Raw genomic sequence first — 21367 nt, 5'->3', positions numbered from 1 at the left:
ATATTGGCTCAGGGTTTGATACTACACCTGGAGAAAAATCTGGACGAAAAAGAGGGTGAGGGTCGCCTCTACGGACCCTAAGGCGCATATACCTGAGCTAGTACATTAGCTCAGAAAAGTGTGAGTTAGTTACCTATGCACTTTATTTTTATATTTTACTCTGTACACAGGTTACACTATGTTCTGTATATTTGTGTTTTTTATTTAAGGTAAAATCCGAAACTACTGGGACTTTTTATAGTATACCCAACCTATTTAAGGTACAGCAAGGTTTTCTATTTATTTATTTCCATATACCCACTACGATAGAGCGCTACACCGATATCTCTTCCTTTTCCACCGGAATGTAATCGAGGCTGTAGACGGCCACTACTTTGTCTCTCACTAATATATAGAAGACACTGGGAAACTATAATCAGGCACACCATCACTACTGTGCTCCTTTGTTGTCCATCTTAGTAAGTGAGCATAAAGTTCTATGAAAAGTATATCACCAAAAGCAAGCAGAACATACATTGTTAGAGAGTTATACAATTATATTCTGATAATAATATAATAATAAATTATGTGTACATTACTAAATGTAGTACAGATATTCTAATACATTGTAAATCTGCCAGTATGTTATTAATTCATTACATTTATTGCAGTGTCTTTCTCAGAGCAACAAGAACATCTTAAATAGCGTGATTTTCATTCCAGTGTTTCATGCGGGATCTGTAGAGAAAATCAATGTAAAATGGAATGTGATTCCTTTCAGGACAATAGAAATAAATGGTGTGTTCAAACACTGACAAATATGTCAGAATATTGTCTGAAGTATAGCACTAGCAGTACATTCAGATATAATGGCAATTTTTTTTCAAATCTACATTTAAATCAGGAAAATAATATAAATCTGATTTTAAAAGCTTAAAATATTTTGTTGAATGCTTATATCTTGTAGGAATAATTTGGACAAAATTATGTTCTGTATATATAATTTTACATCTACGAGAAAGTAGCAAGATGTTATTATAAAATGAATTTGTGGCAAAAATAATAATGATAATTATTGTGACAAATTCATAATAATGCATTATATGATACATTCATAATAATGCATTTTGTAGATAAATTACTTTTCTATAATGGTTTTGATATGTAAGTTAAGCAAAAGTTAAAATAAAAGCTTAGGATCTGAACAACTGTTACTTTTGCCCTAACTAAAAATGGCTCTGATATTATTGGTAAAATTATATTTTGCTCTCAAAAAATAATGCAGACATACTTAGACATAACATGACAAATAAGTTCCCCAATGAACCAGTTTGTAGAACTTCACTATAAAAAAAAATTGCCTCTAGATATAATCAATTCGCAAGATGCCAAAGGCAGATAGATAAAGCGCCAGCAATGTATAAATGGGAGCAAGAACTTCATTTTTCATCCTCGCTGGAGGATTGGTTGATGGGTGTACAAGCAGTAAAAAGATATATACATGGGGTAAATATACAGGAAGTGTACTTCAAATTAGTATACCGTTGGTATTTGGTGCCTACTCGCCTTCATAGATTCCAACCCACACTCCTGCCAGATTGTTGGAGATGCGGTAGGGAGTTAGGTTCATTCTCCCACATCTGGTGGGACTGTGAGGAGTTGAAACCTATGAAAATAATTCTAGCGGAATTGGTAGAATTTATGTTTGAGGTTCGGACTGTGATCACACCTCAAATGTTTCTGTTTCATTTAGACATTCCAAGAAGTAATATAAAACTAAAAATTCTTTTGATTCATATCTGTATGGCAATAAAAATAGTGATGGCCAGAAACTGGAGAAATATGGGTGCGTTAAACTGGCAGGATATATGCATACAGATTGACTACCAACGTAACATGGAAGCTGGGATAGCCAAAATATCAAAAGAAAAATATAATGAAATCTGGGCCCCTTGGGTTAGATTTATTAACTACAAATTGTACCCCCTCCCCCCGGCCCCCCTCATAGAGATAGCTACCCGCAGACAGTAGAGAGAATGGGACGTACGTTTGGACATGATGTAATGTATGTATGGTATCTTTGTATGGCTGTAGATACAGCAGAATACTGGTAGAGGTCTATTAGAAGCACGGTCCGTTTGTTATTTATAATTATCAATATTAATATTATTCTTATTATTAGTATTACTATTGTATTACTATTTCAAAGTATCTTTTTGTACCGTGTTTAAAATTATATAGATGTAAGCTGTATCTGTACTTGAATGAACCTTTTTTTAAAAAAAAAAAATGAAAATAAAGATTTATATATATAAAAAAAAACATGACAAACAAGTTATCATGAATTTCCAAAGGTTCAAGCAATTTCATATTTCCTATTATATCATACTCATATGTGTACCGTATTGTAAAAATATTTTTCTTTGTTGCAATTTACGAAAATAGGGGGGGACTGGGCACTCAAATGAAAGATGAAATTTAATGTTGCACTTCGGCGTAAAGAATGCACAAGCAACGTATACCCTTAATGGAAGCAAATTAGGGATAACAACGCATGAAAAGGACTTGGGAATTGTTATAGAAAACAAACTATGCAACAATGTGCAATGTCAATCAGCAGTGAAAAAAAAAAGCGCATTCATTCTCGGAATGAGAATATCATTTTGCCTCTTTATAAATCACTAGTTAGACCACATATTGAATATGCTGTGCAATTTTGGGCACTTGTTCTAAAGAAGGATATTATGTCACTAGAAAAAGTGCAGAGGCGGGCTACAAAATTAATAAAATAAATGGAACGTATCAGCTATGAAGAAAGATTAACAAATTTAAACCTCTTTAATTTAGAAAAACATCACCTGAGAGTATTGATGTCCCGACGGTTCGCAGGCGAATAGTTCTTGGCGAACATAGCATGTTCGCGTTCGCTGCCGCGGGCGAACACATGCGATGTTCGGTCCGCCCCCTATTCTTTATCATTGAGTAAACTTTGACCCTGTACCTCACAGTCAGCAGACACATTCCAGCCAATCAGCAGCACACCCTCCCTAGCAGACCCTCCCACCTACTGGACAGCATCCATTTTAGATTCATTCGGAAGCTGCAACCATTTTATTTTATTTTTTCAATTTTTATTTTTTTTCAGTGCATATAAATGTTACAAGCAGATACTCCCCCCAGACACTCAATATTACTGCAGATACTCCCCCCAGACACTCTGTGTTACTGCAGATACTCCCTCCAGACACTCTGTGTTACTGCAGATACTCCCTCCAGGCACCCTGTGTTACTGCAGATACTCCCTCCAGACACTCTGTGTTACTGCAGATACTCCCTCCAGACACTCTGTGTTACTGCAGATACTCCCTCCAGACACCCTGTGTTACTGCAGATACTCCCTCCAGACACTCTGTGTTACTGCAGATACTCCCTCCAGACACTCTGTGCTACTGCAGATACTCCCTCCAGACACCCTGTGTTACTGCAGATACTCCCCCAGACACTCTGTGTTACTGCAGATACTCCATTCAGACACTCTGTATTACTGCAGATACTCCCTCCAGACACTCTGTATTACCGCAGATACTCCCTCCAGACACTCTGTGTTACTGCAGATACTCCCTCCAGACAACCTGTGTTACTGCAGATACTCCCCCCAGACACCCTGTGTTACTGCAGATACTCCCTCCAGACACCCTGTGTTACTGCAGATACTCCCTCCAGACACCCTGTGTCACTGCAGATACTCCCTGGTAAGTTGAAAAATCTGACTCCTCAGCCAGAAGCAGGGGATTCAGATTTTTCATTTTTTTGCTGGGTGTGGACGGCCCTGGGTTTAGGGCAGCCTGGGGGGCAATTGCCTCCCTGCCCCCCTTCCCAGCCAGCCCCTGACAAGGGCTGTGCTGTATAAAGGCAAGATCAATTTATAATGGAGAAAGTCTGATAAATAGTAGACCTTCCGTCAACCCTATAGTTACAACCACCTCTCTACAAATGACAATTGGTGTATTACATAAAGAGAATATAAGATTCCATGTAATATCCTCACCATCCTGTCAGGTGGTGTTGGGATAACCTTGGCTTGTAAAGCACAATCAAAACATTTATTGGGAATATGGTCACATTTCATCTTGGGGTACTAAATGACATAAGCTATGTCCTACTTAGATAACCCCTGTTTATTTCATTAACGTACCTACTGCTCTACTTCAATACCTCTCCCATATATATCTCTGAAGGATGTATTTGACAAGAAATAGGCAGAAAAACTACCACTGCACATGGTTTATGATTGTGCTATAGATCTACTCCCAGGTACTGTGTCTCCTAGAGGTAGGGTGTACCCTTTATCATCTCAGGAAAACCCCATAATAGAGGAATACATAAGAGTCCCTTGAAAAGGGTTTCATCATCCCCTGCTGGAGCGGGTTGTTTTTCTCTCAAATTTACATGTTGTCATGTATTTGTAGAGCAACAGTCTTTCACATTATTTTACTACATGTATTATAGCCCCTTGGAACAAGTGCAGTTTAGTAGAAAGGGGCCCTGACAGGGCTTGGAGATGGGCATTGTTGGGGCAGTGCCAGGATTGGTAGATTGGGACTAAGGGGTGGGGGCATATATATAGGGGCAGCCATTTTAGGAATAGGAAAATTAATTTACTCACCAACATGGGTGTGTCCCTACCTCCTGCCCTTATGAATTGGGTTGTTTTGTTTCTTCCCTGCTTGTTCACAGCAGCAGGGCTAGTAAGGGGAAGGAAAAAGGGGTTATAGGGAATTTGGAGAGGAAGGAGTAGGTAAAAAGGAGTGGTGAAATATAATTGGGGTAATACAGTTGGTTATGGTGTTGGGAGGTTTCCAGTCCGTAGGTGGCTCAGAACCTCGCAGGTATGGGGGTATCCGGGTATACCCTCACCACTGGGCTGTTAAGTTAAAATGTTGGCACTTTATTGGTTTGTGTTATATATTATTATATATATCTTATTATATGTTATGTTTTTATTTATGATTGTAGTCATTGCCCTATTAATTATTGGGTCAGCAAAATATAAGACAGCAATAGGTGGGGGGCAATGACTTTTGTAATTATATATTATGTTCAGTAAAAGCTGTGGACAAGTTTTTTCCCATACATAGCAGTGTCATGTCTTATTCGAAAGTCGGTTGGGGATTGTTTTGCTAGGTACAGATTCACCTGCCCATATGGCGACACTGCACCTGTCATGTATTATTTCACTTAAATGTGATTATGGTAGTGTTTTACTGGAGCAAAATCAAAGGAAGGATTAACACTTTATAAGGAAATGCAATAGTTGCTTTTCTTTGTTTTGTTTTTTCCTAATGCATCAGCCTGTCTTCTGTATTTAATATATTATTAATTGATAAAAAATAGTTCTTACTGATTTATTAATAAAGGGTGGGTTGTGAATGATGTATTGAAACTCATATTTATTATTGATATTATTTATACTCTGTTGTAACCTAGCACTCAGATAAAACCATTTACACAATAACATATATTAATAATTAAAGCAAACAATATATATTTACCCAGACCTCTACTAAACGAGTAGAGAAAAATATTGATAACAACATGCTGCTGAACATGATGATCAGAGAACAGAGAGCTCTTTCTGAAAGGCTGAATACATTAAATAAAAAAAAAGGAATGAACCACAGGAAAGCACACCCATTGCTACTCCAGCAACTTAAAATTTCTATAAATTTCACTTGGAAAAACTCAGCGGCAAACAATGACGTCTCACAGCTAAGACAATTAATTGACATTTTATCTGAAATATTTAAAACATGAAAGGTATGTAATCAACTACCGACCAAATAAGATCAACACTGCAAGTGGCCTACTGTTTGGCACACAACCCACAGACATTAAAATTAAATGTTATTGAATTATTAATAATATTGAATTATTACTATTATTATTATTGCCATTTATATAGCCCTTTACAATATTATAAGAGGGAGAATTTAACTATAAATAGGACAATTACAAGAAAACTTACAGGAACGATATGAATGATTTATTGTTCTACACAAGGGTCATTCTAAAATGATTTGGCTACTTACACTGGGGGTGTCAGAGCACCCCTGGCATGCTGTAGTATTTATGGTGTTCGGAGTGTCCCTTTTATGTTTGCTTGTGGCCTTGTGTAAGACTTACCGATAGTAAAAGTCTTGCGATTTGATAACATTACACAGATAACAGAATTAGGACTGTCAGATCAATGATTCTGCTACGCACAGAACCCCAAAATTATAGTTATTCATAAAATAGTCTAGAACTTGGTACTAAGAAATGACAGGTTGCTATTACCTATAGTGTATAGTGGGTTCAGACAGAGTTACAAATTAGAGGCATATTCTGTAAATTTCATCCCCATCTTTTACTTTAGTTACAGCTACTTGTATGGTCATCATGCACAAAAACATAATGTTGTACTATGAGGATAAAAGCTTATTAGACACGTGCAAGGAGAAGAATTTATTTTATTTTTTTATAAACTCTTTGGGAGAAAAAATAAAACATTTTCATTTCGACATAATTTCTTATAGTTAGCTATTTGGTTTGGCTAAATTTCTTTGTCGAAAAATATTTGGAAAGGCCAGAATAGGAGCAAAATTTCAGTGAAAAAGGGACTATTATGCCTCGTTTCCACTGAGCGGATCGGTTCGGTATGGTACGGTTCGCTATTTTGGGTGTTTCCATTATGAAAGTGGTCCATATAAGCGAACCGTACCGATCCATTCAGGGTCCTGCTTCAGATGTAGGACCATAGAAAATGGAACGGTTCGGTTAGGGCAGAGCTACTATACAATCCATTGATTGGTGGACAGGAAGAGCATTTTTTCTAAACCCTGCATGGCCCTGAAGGTCTGACTTGCAGTGGAAACGCTCACCAGAATGGGCTGGTCCATTCAAAACCTTCCAAACTGTACCGACCCGAACCGATCCGCTCAGTGGAAACGAGGCATTATTGTGCTGACTTGCAAGAATGACTACAATGTTACCTGGTCTAATATTTACGCAGTATCAGCCATTTTTGCAATGGCAGTTCTAGGTTGTCAAAATTTAATTTTTTTTTTATATATCCGGACTTAATTTAAAAACAAATAGGAATTTATAAGTTTTAGCATGATTGATTGTAATATTTTGCCTTTTGCTATTGTGTGTTAATGAAAAATGGTCAGCAGGAGTCATTTCCAGTTCCTTTTCAAAAAGGAAAGGAAACTGTCTGTGGGCAATTGACCATCCACTCACCTCTTCAATCCTGACAAGAACAAACCACATATCCATTATGTAATGTAATTGACTGCCCTTCAGTGTGAAAAAAAGGCATTTGAAAAAAGCAGGAACAGCAGCAGGATTATATATATTATATATTTTGGTTTTTGTTTTGGACGGTAAACAAGGGAATTATATAAAATAAAAAGAATCTCAGGCACTCACTGTGATTGTTCTTCAAGCAGGTTTATTGCAACGTTTCGACCTCAATGAGGTCTTTTTCAATGAGGTCACTGATGAAGTGATACTACGATCACGAAACGCGTAAGGCGGCATTCTATTCCGATTCCCAAGAGAGTGAGCAGGAGAGTAAGCTGGAACACAAATCTGAGCTGCAGTGGAACACACACGGCTGTCAGCAAGTCTGTCTGCAACACGAAGAGGTCCAGATCTGATTTCATCCGGCCGGTGAGAGAGATTTTTAACATCTTTTGGACACTCAAAACTTTAATTTGACAGAAGCTGCTCTCCAAACTTGGGAACTTTTATTGTCTTTTATATTTTATGTGTTAGTTATTGACAGTGATTTATTGCTAATAAAAATTTTTTTACTTAAAGCAATCTGTCGGCTGCACATATAATTGACACAGTTTTTCTACTACAGTGGGATAATACATATCTTTCCCAAAATTCACTTATTTTATCAGTGTACTGGTTAAACATATGTGGTTAAACCTTTACTAGATTAATTTTATTCAGCTATTGTTTCATTTTTCTTGCCCACATATGGGAAGAAAAGATACAAAAAGCTGAGACATTTGTTACACAATATTGCTATTTTGTGAACTCATATTGCCTTAATAACTATCTCCACAGAGTCCTGCTATTACTATTGATTATTCAATAGACACACTTACTATTTACACTTTAACCTCAGGTGGCGGTTATTCTCGCAGTGATTCAGTGGTTATGGTACACATATCCGGTCTCATCGTTTAAAATTTGAGAGTTATTCACCAGTGTAAGCTGGAGTTTATCTATTAAGTTACTTTTGAAAATTGTTGCAATAAACCTGCTTGAAGAACAATCACAGTGAGTGCCTGGGATTCTTTTTATTTTATATATGTCTCTTGGGGTCTTTTGCTGACCCATGCTCAGTAGTACCCTGTGTGTAATTGTTGTGACTGAGTGCGACCCTATTTCTATTTTTGGTAAACAAGGGAATGACCATGAGCACCACCACTACTATGTTTTTTTTTTAAATATTTCAAAAAAGACCCACTACACTCAGTGTATGCAGGGTTCACTTGTGAAAGTGTGTGTATGTGGCACTGACAGTAGGTGGCCATCTTGAAAGCGAACCAACAATTTCAACAGTTGCTGTATGATTGCAAGGAATGTGATGCTGGCAATCAGTCATTTAATGTGGTTTGCATTCCAATGAGCATAACAGAAGCTACAGCTCAACAATACAACAATAATGTGTTTGAAAGAGAAAGAGGGAGTACGTCTCAGTATTTTAATTTTTTTTTTCATGTTAATAAGTAATTGTTATAATAAAGAAATTCTGCCTGTGTTTGATTGCTGATTATTTGTTTATGTTGTTTACTCATTTACTTTATTGTCATTTTGTAAACTCTATCCATATGCTGTGTGTTCCTCATCAATAAAAAAAAATGTTTAAAAAAATAATAATAATTTGCATAAAAGCATGTGAGGTAACCCTTCAGGGCAAACAAAACACTACAGCATGTATTATTACTACATCTTGGAAACATTATACTAGGTCGTAACCAATCGATGTACATCTGTCAGCTTCCCCATCATGATCCACAGAGCACTCCAGCAAAGAGAACTGCAATATCTACAGGATATATGTGTTTAATGTTCCCTCTCATTACCTACAGTCGTCAACCACAGCATATATCAAAATATTACAGAAAGTAAAAACAAGAGGTTGATTCCCACGATGCATAGTTCTGGTATGTCTTTCCCCTAGATATCAAAACAACTGAGAACCATTCCACATCTCCAAAGAAATTAAAGACATGACTCTTTGATATGATCTTATGCCATTACCACTAAACTCTCATTTCAGTTTCCTTCCTTAAAGGACCACTATAGTGCCAGGAAAACATACTCGTTTTCCTGGCACTATAGTGCCCTGAGGGTGCCCCCACCGCCAGGGTCCCCCTCCCGCCGGTCTCTAGGGGGTGGAAGGGGTTAAACTTACCTCTTTCTCCAGCGCCGGGCGGGGGACTCTCCTCCTCCTCTCCTCCTCCCCTCCTCCTCTCCTCCTCCTCGGCTGAATGCGCATGCGCGGCAGGAGCTGCGCGCGCATTCAGCCAGTCCGTAGGAAAGCATTATCAATGCTTTCCTATGGACGCTGGCGTCTTCTCACTGTGAAAATCACAGTGAGAAGCGCGGAGGCCCTCTAGCGGCTGTCAATGAGACAGCAAAGAGAGGCTGGATTAACCATATAATAAACAAAGCAGTTTCTCTGAAACTGCTATGTTTATAGAAAAAAGGGTTAATCCTAGCTGGACCAGGCACCCAGACCACTTAATTTAGCTGAAGTGGTCTGGGTGCCTATAGTGGTCCTTTAATTTCCTTTAACTAATGTATCTGTCCCCTTGATTTTTTAAATATGTTTTTATGTGTTTTAGCTTCCTATATAGCTTACAAGTAAGCAGAGCAGCTTTCGCTGTTTATGTATTATATAAATAATTAGATAGATAGATAGATAGATAGATGTACCTTTTCTTTGTTTAAAGAAAATGCAAGTTAATCTTATTACTTCTTTATGGGTCTGTCTTATCACATCCCATGTCACTGTGTATGACTGCTTTATGTATAGTATATGTTTGGGGGTATGTATGGGTTTTGTTTTGTTGCAGGTAGATTGTGGTAAGAGGCGTAACTAGAAACCACAAGGCCCCGGTGTAAAAATTGCACTGGGCCCCCCATACATTTCAACCCCTTCCCCAACCCCTCCATCTGTCACATTCACACACCCCAGACCCTCCATGTGTGTCATTCACTCCCCACAGGTCGAGTGTGGCATGGTTGGGGGGATGAGTATGAGTGAACTGGATGGATTAATGTGATTGGGTGAGTGTGGGAGTGTGAAAGGGGGCGAGTGTAACAGAGTGATGGGGGGGTGAGTGTGACAGTGCTATAATAGGACAAGGTGGCATGGGTGAGTGACAGGATTGTCGGAGTTATTGTGAGTGTGGCAGGGTGAAAGGGGTTGACAGTATGTGTGGTGGGGTGACAGTTACACAGACACACTCAGATCTCGCGAGAGTTCACTCTCACCACTGGACCACCAGGGAAGGAAGCACCCTCCATTACAGCACGGCCCTCCTCATGGCAGAACGGACCCCCCTCCCTCCCCTACCAGGATAAAGGTAAGAAGGGAGGTGGGGGGGGGGGTCATATAACTTGTTTTTTTTTTTAAATGTTATTAATAAAAAAATACTTTTAAATTTAAAAAAAAAATACACACACACACACAGCACCCCCAGACACACACACACAGCACCCCCAGACACACACACACAGCACCCCCAGACACACACACACAGCACCCCCAGACACACACACTCAGCACCCCCCAGACACACACACTCAGCACCCCCAGACACACACACTCAGCACCCCCAGACACACACACTCAGCACCCCCAGACACACACACACAGCACCCCCAGACACACACAGCACCCTCAGACACACACAGCACCCCCAGACACACACAGCACCCTCAGACACACACAGCACCCCCAGACACACACAGCACCCTCAGACACACACAGCGTACCCTCAGACACACACACAGCACCCTCAGACACACACAGCACCCTCAGACACACACAGCACCCTCAGACACACACAGCACCCCCAGACACACACAGCACCCCAGACACACACACAGCACCCCCCGACACACAGCACCCCCGACACACACAGCACCCTCCGACACACACAGCACCCTCCGACACACACACAGCACCCTCCGACACATACAGCACCCTCAGACACACACACAGCACCCTCCGACACACACAGCACCCTCAGACACACACACAGCACCCTCAGACACACACACAGCACCCTCAGACACACACACAGCACCTTCAGACACACACACAGCACCCTCAGACACACACAGCACCCCCAGACACACACACAGCGCACCCAAACACACACAGCGCAGCACCCAAACACACACAGCGCAGCACCCAAACACACACAGCGCAGCACCCAAACACACACAGCACCCTCACTCACACACAGCACCCTCAGAATGGTTGGGTGGGGGTGGCGCGGGGGGGAGGGCGGGCGCCTGAGTTTTGTCCTGCCTAGGGCAGCACAAAACCAGGATACACCTCTGCCTATATGCACTCTTAATCCTCTACACACACACACACACACACACACACACACACAATCTCCTATACACACTCTGGGTCCTTTACACAGATCTCCTACACACACACACTGCACCACCTACACACACACTACATTCCTTGTCAGCAAACACATACAAGATTCTCTAAACACACCCTCTCTACAACCCCTACACACACTACGTCACCTATACACACACACACACACTATAGCCCGTATGCACACACTCACTACATCCCCTATAACACTATGCCCCCTATACACACACTCTCTACAGCCCCTAGCCACACATATTACACCACAAACACAAATGAAATTGACCTATTTACACAATACCACACCACACTCTACACACACGCAATCCCACAAGCAGGCTCCAAACATATGCACCATACACTGTCCTGGCCCTTTTGTCCTCTGGTATCCCACTTGTGGAGACACCACAGACAATTTAAAAGCAAACACAGCGCAAGCATGTTAATAAATTTGCTTGCGCTGCGCAGAACAAATGCAGGGCCTTTTTCTAATGCCAGAGCTCTTCAGCTGGGCTCTGCGCATTGAACTAACATGCTCACTTTGAGAGGGGGGCGTGCTTGTCATTAGTGATGACAAAACACACCCTCTCTGGCCCCGCCCCCTTCTTAGGGGGCCGCTCTGATTAAAAAATGCCCGGGCCTAATTTTTTTCCCAGTCCGGCCCTGCCGGGCTCCATTGGTGCTGGTAACCTCTCCTTCCCCTGCTGACGTCAGCTCAAAATGTGCATGCGTGGCCATAGCGCACATTCAAACCGCCCAAAGAAAATGCAATCATATGGACGTCAGTGACATCTCAGTAGAAGTAGCCTCTAGTGGCTGTAAGGTAGACAGTCACTAGAGGCTGGATTAACCCTCAGTTGTAAACATAGCAGTCTCTCTGAAACTGCTCTGTTTACAGCTGCAGGTTAAAACTAGGGCCACCTGGCACCCAGACCACTTCATTGAGCTGAAGTGGTCTGGGTGCTTATAGTGGTCCTTTAATCATACCTCGTACAACAACTACTATTTTTATGTTAAAGAACTAAAAAAAAAAAGTGAAAGAAATGCTTAACACAAAGCTCCGCAACTGTTTCTTTGGCATTATAAAAACAGTGCTTGAAATAATAAAGTTATACATAGTTTGATCATGACAAAAGAAGAACATGTGTTAATAAAATAATACTGACATTATTAAACTGTGAAGTTTTGAGTTTGACGTATACGACAGTCCGTAGCCCATAGTGAATAAGGTGAATATAGAGACAATTAATACGTGTTTATTTGTGAGGCACTTGGTGGGGACATGGTGGTGGACTAAATATGACATGGTAGGTATATTGATGTTTTGTACATAACTATAAAAACACTTTCCCTGATGCTAATTATTGTTTACCTTTACTCAATTTTAATGTTTGTTCTGAAAATGTTGGATTTCATAAAGAAAATATTTAAATCTACACAGAAAAAATGTAAAAAAAAAAATTAAATAGATGGAGGCATAATCTAATTTCCTTCATAATTGTTTTCTAGATATAGTATAAAGATTTCCAAATGTTTGTACATATCAGGTGATGAATAAATCAAGGCCTACACAGATTAGAACTGACAAATAATATATATTTTTGTAGTATGCCCCTGTATATGAGTCCATTCTATACAATATACTGTTGTTCCATTTAATTGGTTAAAAGCACTGGATATATTGACATTAAAAACAATATACTGCTCTTCTCTTTAAATTGTTGAAAGCACTGGATATATTGGCATAGTGCTGGGATAGTATATTATTTCTAGAGTAAAATACTCTAAATGTTATTGTCCTGGACCTAAAATGTATGAGAGAATATAATGTTTGGCAACTATTTGAGTTTATATTGAACAGGAAATGTATTCAGACATCTGTTGTCAGTATAAAAAGACTGCCTGGTCATTTTAGGTCCCGAATCCACTTATGTACAAGACAAGATAAACAAAGTAGTCGCCTTGTAACTATGTCCTTCCTGAATTTGGGTTCCTATTTCTTTTGTTATGTCTGCTTAGTAAACTCCTATAAACAGCTCAAGAGTAAATCTAAAATAGTACCAATACGTTCCCGTATCATTCGATATGCTGCTTAGGCTCATTGCTACCCAATCTGTGATACATTATGTGACAGAGCTCCAGTACTCCAACCCAGTACGTCTGCCATGCCTGCTTCCTCGTAGCTATCAGGGACCCTGGGGCACTTCAGACCCAGGCGCCGAGGCTTGACTAGGATCACTGAGGGCCTTTTCACCCCGATCAAAACTCCAGACGACACTTGGTGAAGGTTAAAGCAGCAACTCTTTAATACACATAGCACACGTGTTTTAAGCCCCTAACAGCCTAATTTACATACAATGGTGCATAAAGGTACAAGGGGTCAGACAATTTCCAGGGCTGATGGGAGATTGAGGAGGGACAAAGCAGCTAGTTTAATCTGGTCTGGCAGTGTCCCTGGGACAACACCCTGCTGGAGGCAGGAAACAGGGGGAGGGGGTGAGGCACAGACAAGCAATACATTCAACATACCCTGCACCAATAATGGGCACATGGTGACCAAAAAGTGTCTGTCTTCCAACTACCATCACATATCTTCCCCCCCCCAAAGGTAGACTAACCAGGTACCAGACCTCCATCCATCCTGGCAGCCTCCTCAACAAAGTTTCACATAGTTTGTAAGTTTATCCCGGTCGGGCGCATGAAGTCCTCATGGATAATCAGTCCATGGAAGTCTGGTTTGGGCAGGCCAGACCAGGCTTCCCGGTCACCCTGTGCCCTTAATAAGCACAGAGTGACTTAAACATAAGAGGGGACTTGGAAGTGGAGAAAGGGAGTGCCCAGTAAATCTGCCATGGCCTCCCTCCCAAACTTAAACCTATCCCCATATGACCGCACTCTCAGGGGGCCACCGTGACACCCACACACCCCAACAGCAAATCTGTAATCCCGTGTCTCTAGCTCAGGGTAGTTTCCATCACATTTCTCTCCCTTCAGAAGGAGACCAGTACAGGAGGAGACCCGAGATGGGTTGACTTGCAGGTTAGTCAGTACATCGATCCCACCAATGTCATCATCAAATCTGTACCCCAAACAAATTCCCAATGCAAGAGCAGCACTCACCCAGCTGACCTCTGCCTCTTCCAAAGCATATATCTTCCAAAAGCAAGTGTCCACTGCCCCTTCTCTCTGGAGTCCTCTCAGTGGCTGAAAAGAAGGCACAGTAGCTGGGGCCCCTCTGACATACGGTTGGAGATCTGGCCCAACTGTCACGCATCCGTGTGATCTAGGCGTGGAGACCATGGTCCCATCCACACCTTCTAGGCCAACATCCTCAGGTGTTTGTTGACAGATACCAGTGGTGCTCTGCCCAGATGCCAGCTCTTCTGCTGGGGGAGTGGTGTTCTCCTCAAGCTCCGCTGTCAGTAGAAGGCTGTACTCCCTGCTTACAACCCCCGGCGTTGCTGCAAGTTGGGGGCAGAGGCCAGTGGTCCTCTGTTCTGATGACAACTCTTCTGATGGGGTTGCACTTTGCTGCTAGGGAGGAACACCGACTGTCTCCTCTCCCTGTAATGCACACTGCCACTGGGGAGAGAGACCGACTGTCTCCACTCCCTGTAATGCAAACTGCAGCTGGGAAGGGAGCACGCTAGTCTCCTCTCCCTGTAACTCACACCACCGCTGGGGAGAGAGACAAACTACCTTTATTCCCAGTAACTCAATCTGCTGCTGAGGAAGGAGGCCGACAACCTCTTTCTCTGCTCCCTGTATTTCCATGTGAGGAGGTTGGGGATCTGGGACGGCTGCCTAGTATCCCTGTGATTCAGGTGTGGAGAATATGGTTCCTTCCACCTCTACCTGACCAACATACTCAGATGTAAGGTCTATTAAATCCAATAGGTGTTCCCTATTTTCCCGAATGTCATAAAGCCAGAATCCTCGTAGCTATCAGGGACCCTGAAGCTCTTCAGACCCAGTCGCCAAGGCTTGACTGGGATCATGAGTGACAGGCAACAGAGGGTTGTAGTCAATAGAGTATATTTGAAGCATGGGCTTATCACCAATAGGGTACCACAGGGATCTGTATTTGGACCCATTCTCTTTAATGTTTTTATTAGTGATATTGCAGGTCTTGATGGTAAGGTATGTCTTTTTGCTGATGATACTAAGATATGTAACAGGGTTGATGTTCCAGGAGGGATAAGCCAAATGGCAAATGATTTAGGTAAACTAGAAAAATGGTCAGAGTTGTGGCAACTGACATTAAATGTGGATAAGTGCAAGATAATGCATCTTGGATGTAAAAACCCATGGGCAGAGTACAGAATATTTGATAGAGTCCTAACCTTAACATCTGAGGAAAGGGATTTAGGGGTGATTATTTCTGATGACATAAAGGTAGGCAGACAATGTAATAGAGCAGCAGGAAATGCTAGCAGAATGCTTGGTTGTATAGGGAGAGGTATTAGCAGTAGAAAGAGAGAAGTGCTCATGCCATTGTACAGAACACTGGTGAGACCTCACTTGGAGTATTGTACGCAGTATTGCAGACCATATCTCCAGAAGGATATTGATACTTTAGAGAGAGTTCAGAGAAGGGCTACTAAACTGGTTCATAGATTGCAGGATAAAACTTACAAGGAAAGGTTAAAGGAACTTAACATGTATAGCTTGGAGGAAAGATGAGACAGGAGGGAAATGATAGAAACATTTAAATACATAAAGTAAATCAACACAGTAAAGGAGGAGACTATATTTAAAAGAAGAAAAACTACCACAACAAGAGGACATAGTCTTAAATTAGAGGGGCAAAGGTTTAAAAATAATATCTGGAAGTATTACATTACTGAGAGGGTAGTGGATGCATGGAATAGGCTCCCAGCTGAAGTGGTAGAGGTTAATACAGTAAGAATGCGTGGGATATGCTTAAGGCTATCCTAACTATAAGATAAGACCAGGGACTAATGAAACTATTTTAAAAAAAATAATGGTTCTTATCTGCCATCACATTCTATGTTTCTATGTTTCTGAGGGACTTTTCCACCCTGGACCAAACACCATACGACACTTGGTGAAGGTTAAAAAAACAATTCTTTACTATACATAGCACACATATTTTAAGCCCCCAACAGCCTAATTTACATGCAATGGTGCATAAAGCATTATATCACAAGGAAGGGTGGGGCCAGACAATAGCAAGGACTGATGGGAGATTGAGGAGGGACAAAGCAGCTAGTTTAAACTGGTCTGGCAGTGTTCCTGGGACAACACACTGCTGGAGGCAGGAAAAAGGGGGAGGGGGATAGGCACAGACAAGTAATACATTCAACATACCCTACACCAATAATGGGCACATGGTGATCAAAACACAAAAGGAATCTGGGGACCCACATATAGTGTCTGTCTTCAAGCCCCAGTGATGTGACTACCATCACACATTACTATAAGTGACCTACATTCTTTAAAGGGGCACTATAGTCACCAATACAACTTTAGCTTAATGAATAAGGTTTGGTGTATAGATTATGACTCTGCAGTCTCACTGCTCAATTCTCTGCCATCAACAAGTTAAATCACATTGTTTATGCTGCCATAATCACACCTTCCTCCATGTGACTTGCACCACCTTCCTAAACACTTCCTGTACTTCCTTTATTCCAAATTCCGTTTAATTTAGAATGTCTATTCTCCTGCTCTGTTAATAGCTTGCTAGACCATGCAGGGCCGACTGTGTGTGATTAAAGTTCAATTTACAGAGCAGGAGATAAAACTTTTAAAGAAAGTTATATCTGACTAAAAATGAAACAATTTTTTATTCATTTGGGCTGTGTCAGTCATATAAAATTGTAGATTATGCTAACGCAGTGTACCTTTAATCTTAATTTTATTAAAGACAGGAGGCGAGTATTTTGCATTAAACTCTCTTTACTAAACTCCAGCAGCACAGGTTTAACTAGTCTCCAGCTATGTAGGGAGGTATACTCCTGTAGATCCTAGAACAGGTCCACAATAGTGTTCTACTGTGTGGGTCACGGGGCAAGCCTGTAAGTCCTTGATTTGCAAGAAACACTTATAACTATCCATACAACGATTGTATAACATGTATTGCTATATCATAACTGGCATGGAAGGGGTTAACATAGGAAAAAAACTGTAGAAAAAACAGATCAGATCGTGTGAATCATGATTTGATCAACCTAAAATGGCCGCTGAGGATCTCGCCAGAATTTGCAATATTCAAGATAGCCGCCATTTGCACCGAAATATCTGACGGTGGGACCACGAAATCGCAGTCTCATCGACCCGTAAAAACAGTGCGCCTCACACCCCCACCATCCTCAGCACCCACCCAGATCCTTAAACCAACGGGAAGGGTCCAAATAAAATGGCGCAATTGAGGCAATGGCGTCCATGTCGTGTCAGCCAAGGGAGCAGGTCTAATGGCCTAGCTGTGGCAGCCCAGACCTGACAGGCCCAGAATAAAACAGCAACATAGAGAGAGGATGGGAGAAGAGGGGTGGAAGGGGGTACAACACATACAATAATAGCTATTCATAGTACCAGATAGACAATATTTCAAATAATGTTATAAAAGTAAGGTATGAAGGAACAAAATACTCTGACCTGTGCTAGCAGGAGCAGCAAAGAAAGAGGAGGAGCTAAGGGGATCAGTTTTGCACCGGGGCCCCATGGATTGTGTGTACGCCACTGGTGGTGGGGTTTGTGGTTTTGCAGTGATTTTTTTGTGTGATGTTTAACCTTTTATTATTTTTATTTTATTGCAAGATCATGCTAAATGGTAATGTGAGGCTCCTTGAATTTTATCTGCTCTATGACTGAGTGATCAAATTGAAAAAAAACTAAAAAATATAAAACAGTTTAGTGCATTCTGAGAAAAAAAGCACTGGTGAGTTCTGCAACACAAAAAAGGCCTAGATGTCTACACAAAACAACAATGGTCGATTAGCATAGGATTCTTTATAGTATTTCTTGATGATGTGACAAAAGACAGAAGTAGCTGGATGAATTCTGAAATGTATATGGATATATTGACTGCTCATATTGAGCCAAATTCAGTAAAATTGATTGGACGGCGCTTCACTTTATAGATGGACAATGACCCAAAACATATTCTGAAAGTAACCTGGGAGTTTTTGAGGCAAAGAAGTGGAATATTCTGCAATGGTCGAGTCAATCACCCGTTCTCAACCTGATTGAGCATGAAGACAGCTGCAGTAAAGGCCTGGCAGAGCATTACAAAAGATTTTGGGGATGTCCTTGCGTTCTAGACTTCAAACATTTATTGCCTGCAAAGGATTCTTGACAAAGTATTAAAAATGTAAATTTAATTTATGATTGTGTTAATTTGTCCAATTACATTTGAGCCCTTGAAATAAGGGGACTGTGTATAAAAATGGTTGCAATTCCTAAATGTTTACATGGTATTTTTGTTCAACTCCATGAATTAAAGCTGAAAGTCCTTACTTCAATTACATCTCAGTTGTTTCATTTCAAATCCATTGTGGTGGCATACAGAGCCAAAATTAGGGATTATTCTAGCTTACAGTGAACGAATAATCTAAATTTTATTAAAGACAGGAGGCGAATATTTGCTTATCTTTCTTTACTGAAACTCCCAGCAGCAAAGAAATAGTTAACAAGATGTAAGTAAAATTCAACCAATCATAACATATCATACAACAATATAGAGCTATCAGACTCCTCCCACTTCCTCTTTCTTGTTGGTGCCGAGCAGTAATAGTAGTCAACCATGTAAACTTGAGATTGTAGAACTTGAATTCCGATGTACGAGCAATCAACCATGTAAACGATTAGCCGAACGGGTACAAATGTGAACTTCACACTAGGAGAGAAGAAGAGAAAGTTCGTGAAAGTATGGTCTCTTGTATAAGAGAAAAACATAAACACCCACCTAGGTGACAGATCCGGTTACTTGACAGGTTAAAGTTTAACGACAAGGGTGATACAGTGTTACAAAACCAGAGTAACCTTAAACTAAGTTTGTTATAGTATGACAAACCAGAGTAACATTAACTATATACTTACAAGAGACATTGTAAGAGTATATTCGTGCAAAGTAGGAGGAAAGAGACTTACCCAAAGAGACTTACCTTGGGATGGGTTCCCTAATGAACGAAGGGAGGGAAAATATTCGCCTCCTGTCTTTAATAAAATTTAGATTATTCGTTCACTGTAAGCTAGAATAATCCCTAATTTTATGGCAAGACAGGAGGCTTCATATTTGCTGTTTTAACGCTCTTGAATGAAAGCAGAGGCCGCATGTGATGTAGGTTTAAAATAAAAAGTTCGAAAAGTTGATTCTCTTGACCAATCTGCGGCGGATAGAATATCCGCTAACGAACTGCCCGACTGAAAGGCAGAGGATGCGGCTGCTCCTCTAACGGAGTGAGCACCAAACGTTTGTTCGATCCCTGCTTGGGTAAGTAGCCATCTTATCCAGCGTGCGATCGTGGGTGAAGAGACCGGTTTGTGGGGTCTAACGTAGGAGACAAACAGAGGTCCGGTCGGGGCACGCAGTGAGGTCGTGCTCTCCATGTAACAGCGGGTACAACGTGCTATACAGAGGGACGGTCTGTCCGGAAAGTATGGGTAAAATGCTGAGGAGGAATTAGTCTTAGTACGTCTAGTAATCGTAAATTTGACACCGTCCGGTGCGAAGGTCACAGCATGAAAGTCAAAGGCCCGAACGTCCGAAACTCTGCGGAAGGACACCAGGCACAGGAGCAGGGCCAATTTCGCAGAGAGTTGGCGTAGGGATAGAGCCTCGTTAGACGGCCAGGAATCCAACAGCTGGAAAACTTTAGAATTATCCCAGAAGTTGGAGTATTTAGCCGCCGGTGGCCTCGTCAGTCGTATCCCCCGTAGCAGTCTGCATACGGATGGGTGTTTCCCAACTAGGGAATGATCAACAGTGTCGTGGGCCGCCGAAATGGCGGAACGAAAAATATTAATCGTCCGGTACGACTTACCCTGGTCGAAAAGGGATGATAAAAAATTCAAAATTGGTGAAAGAGGTGCTGAAACGGGATCGAGGTCCCTCTCCAGACACCAGCTGACCCAAACTCGCCATGCGGCGAGGTAAGTCCGTCTGGTTCCTAGAGCCCAGGAATCCCACAGGAGCGTCTGAGCAGTGCGTGAAAGTCCCGCGACATGCCAGGCTCCCCTGAAACTGTCCAAGCTACCAATTGGAGGTGGCCCTGTAGGGCGAGCGGGTGATAGTCGCCCCTTGGGTTCCTGAGAACCCGGGGAGAGCGAGGTAGTAGGATTGGATAATCTACCGATAGTTCCAGGAGGGTCGGGAACCAAGTCTGAGCCCTCCATAGTGGAGTGATAACTACTATTTTGGCCATTTGCGTCTTGACCCGGTGAAGGGTCCGCTGGATCATCGAGAAGGGAGGGAAAGCGTAGGCTCCTCTCCGTGGCCAAGGTTGTAGAAACGCGTCGACAGCCAGAGACAGAGGGTCTGGTAGCCAGCTGAAGAACTCGACTGTCTGACGGTTCAGACGGGATGCAAACAGATCGAGTGTGAGGGGTCCCCGTAATAGATGGATATGGTGGAACAGGGAAGTGTCTAATTGCCAATCGCTGGCATCTCTCCAGTGACGCGAAAACCAGTCTGCGACTAGGTTGTCGGGTCCTGGGAGATATTCCGCTCGG

The sequence above is a fragment of the Pelobates fuscus genome, chromosome 5, assembly GCF_036172605.1.
Source record: "Pelobates fuscus isolate aPelFus1 chromosome 5, aPelFus1.pri, whole genome shotgun sequence".
Classification (NCBI taxonomy): domain Eukaryota; kingdom Metazoa; phylum Chordata; class Amphibia; order Anura; family Pelobatidae; genus Pelobates; species Pelobates fuscus.
Note: the sequence above shows the minus strand (reverse complement) of the source record.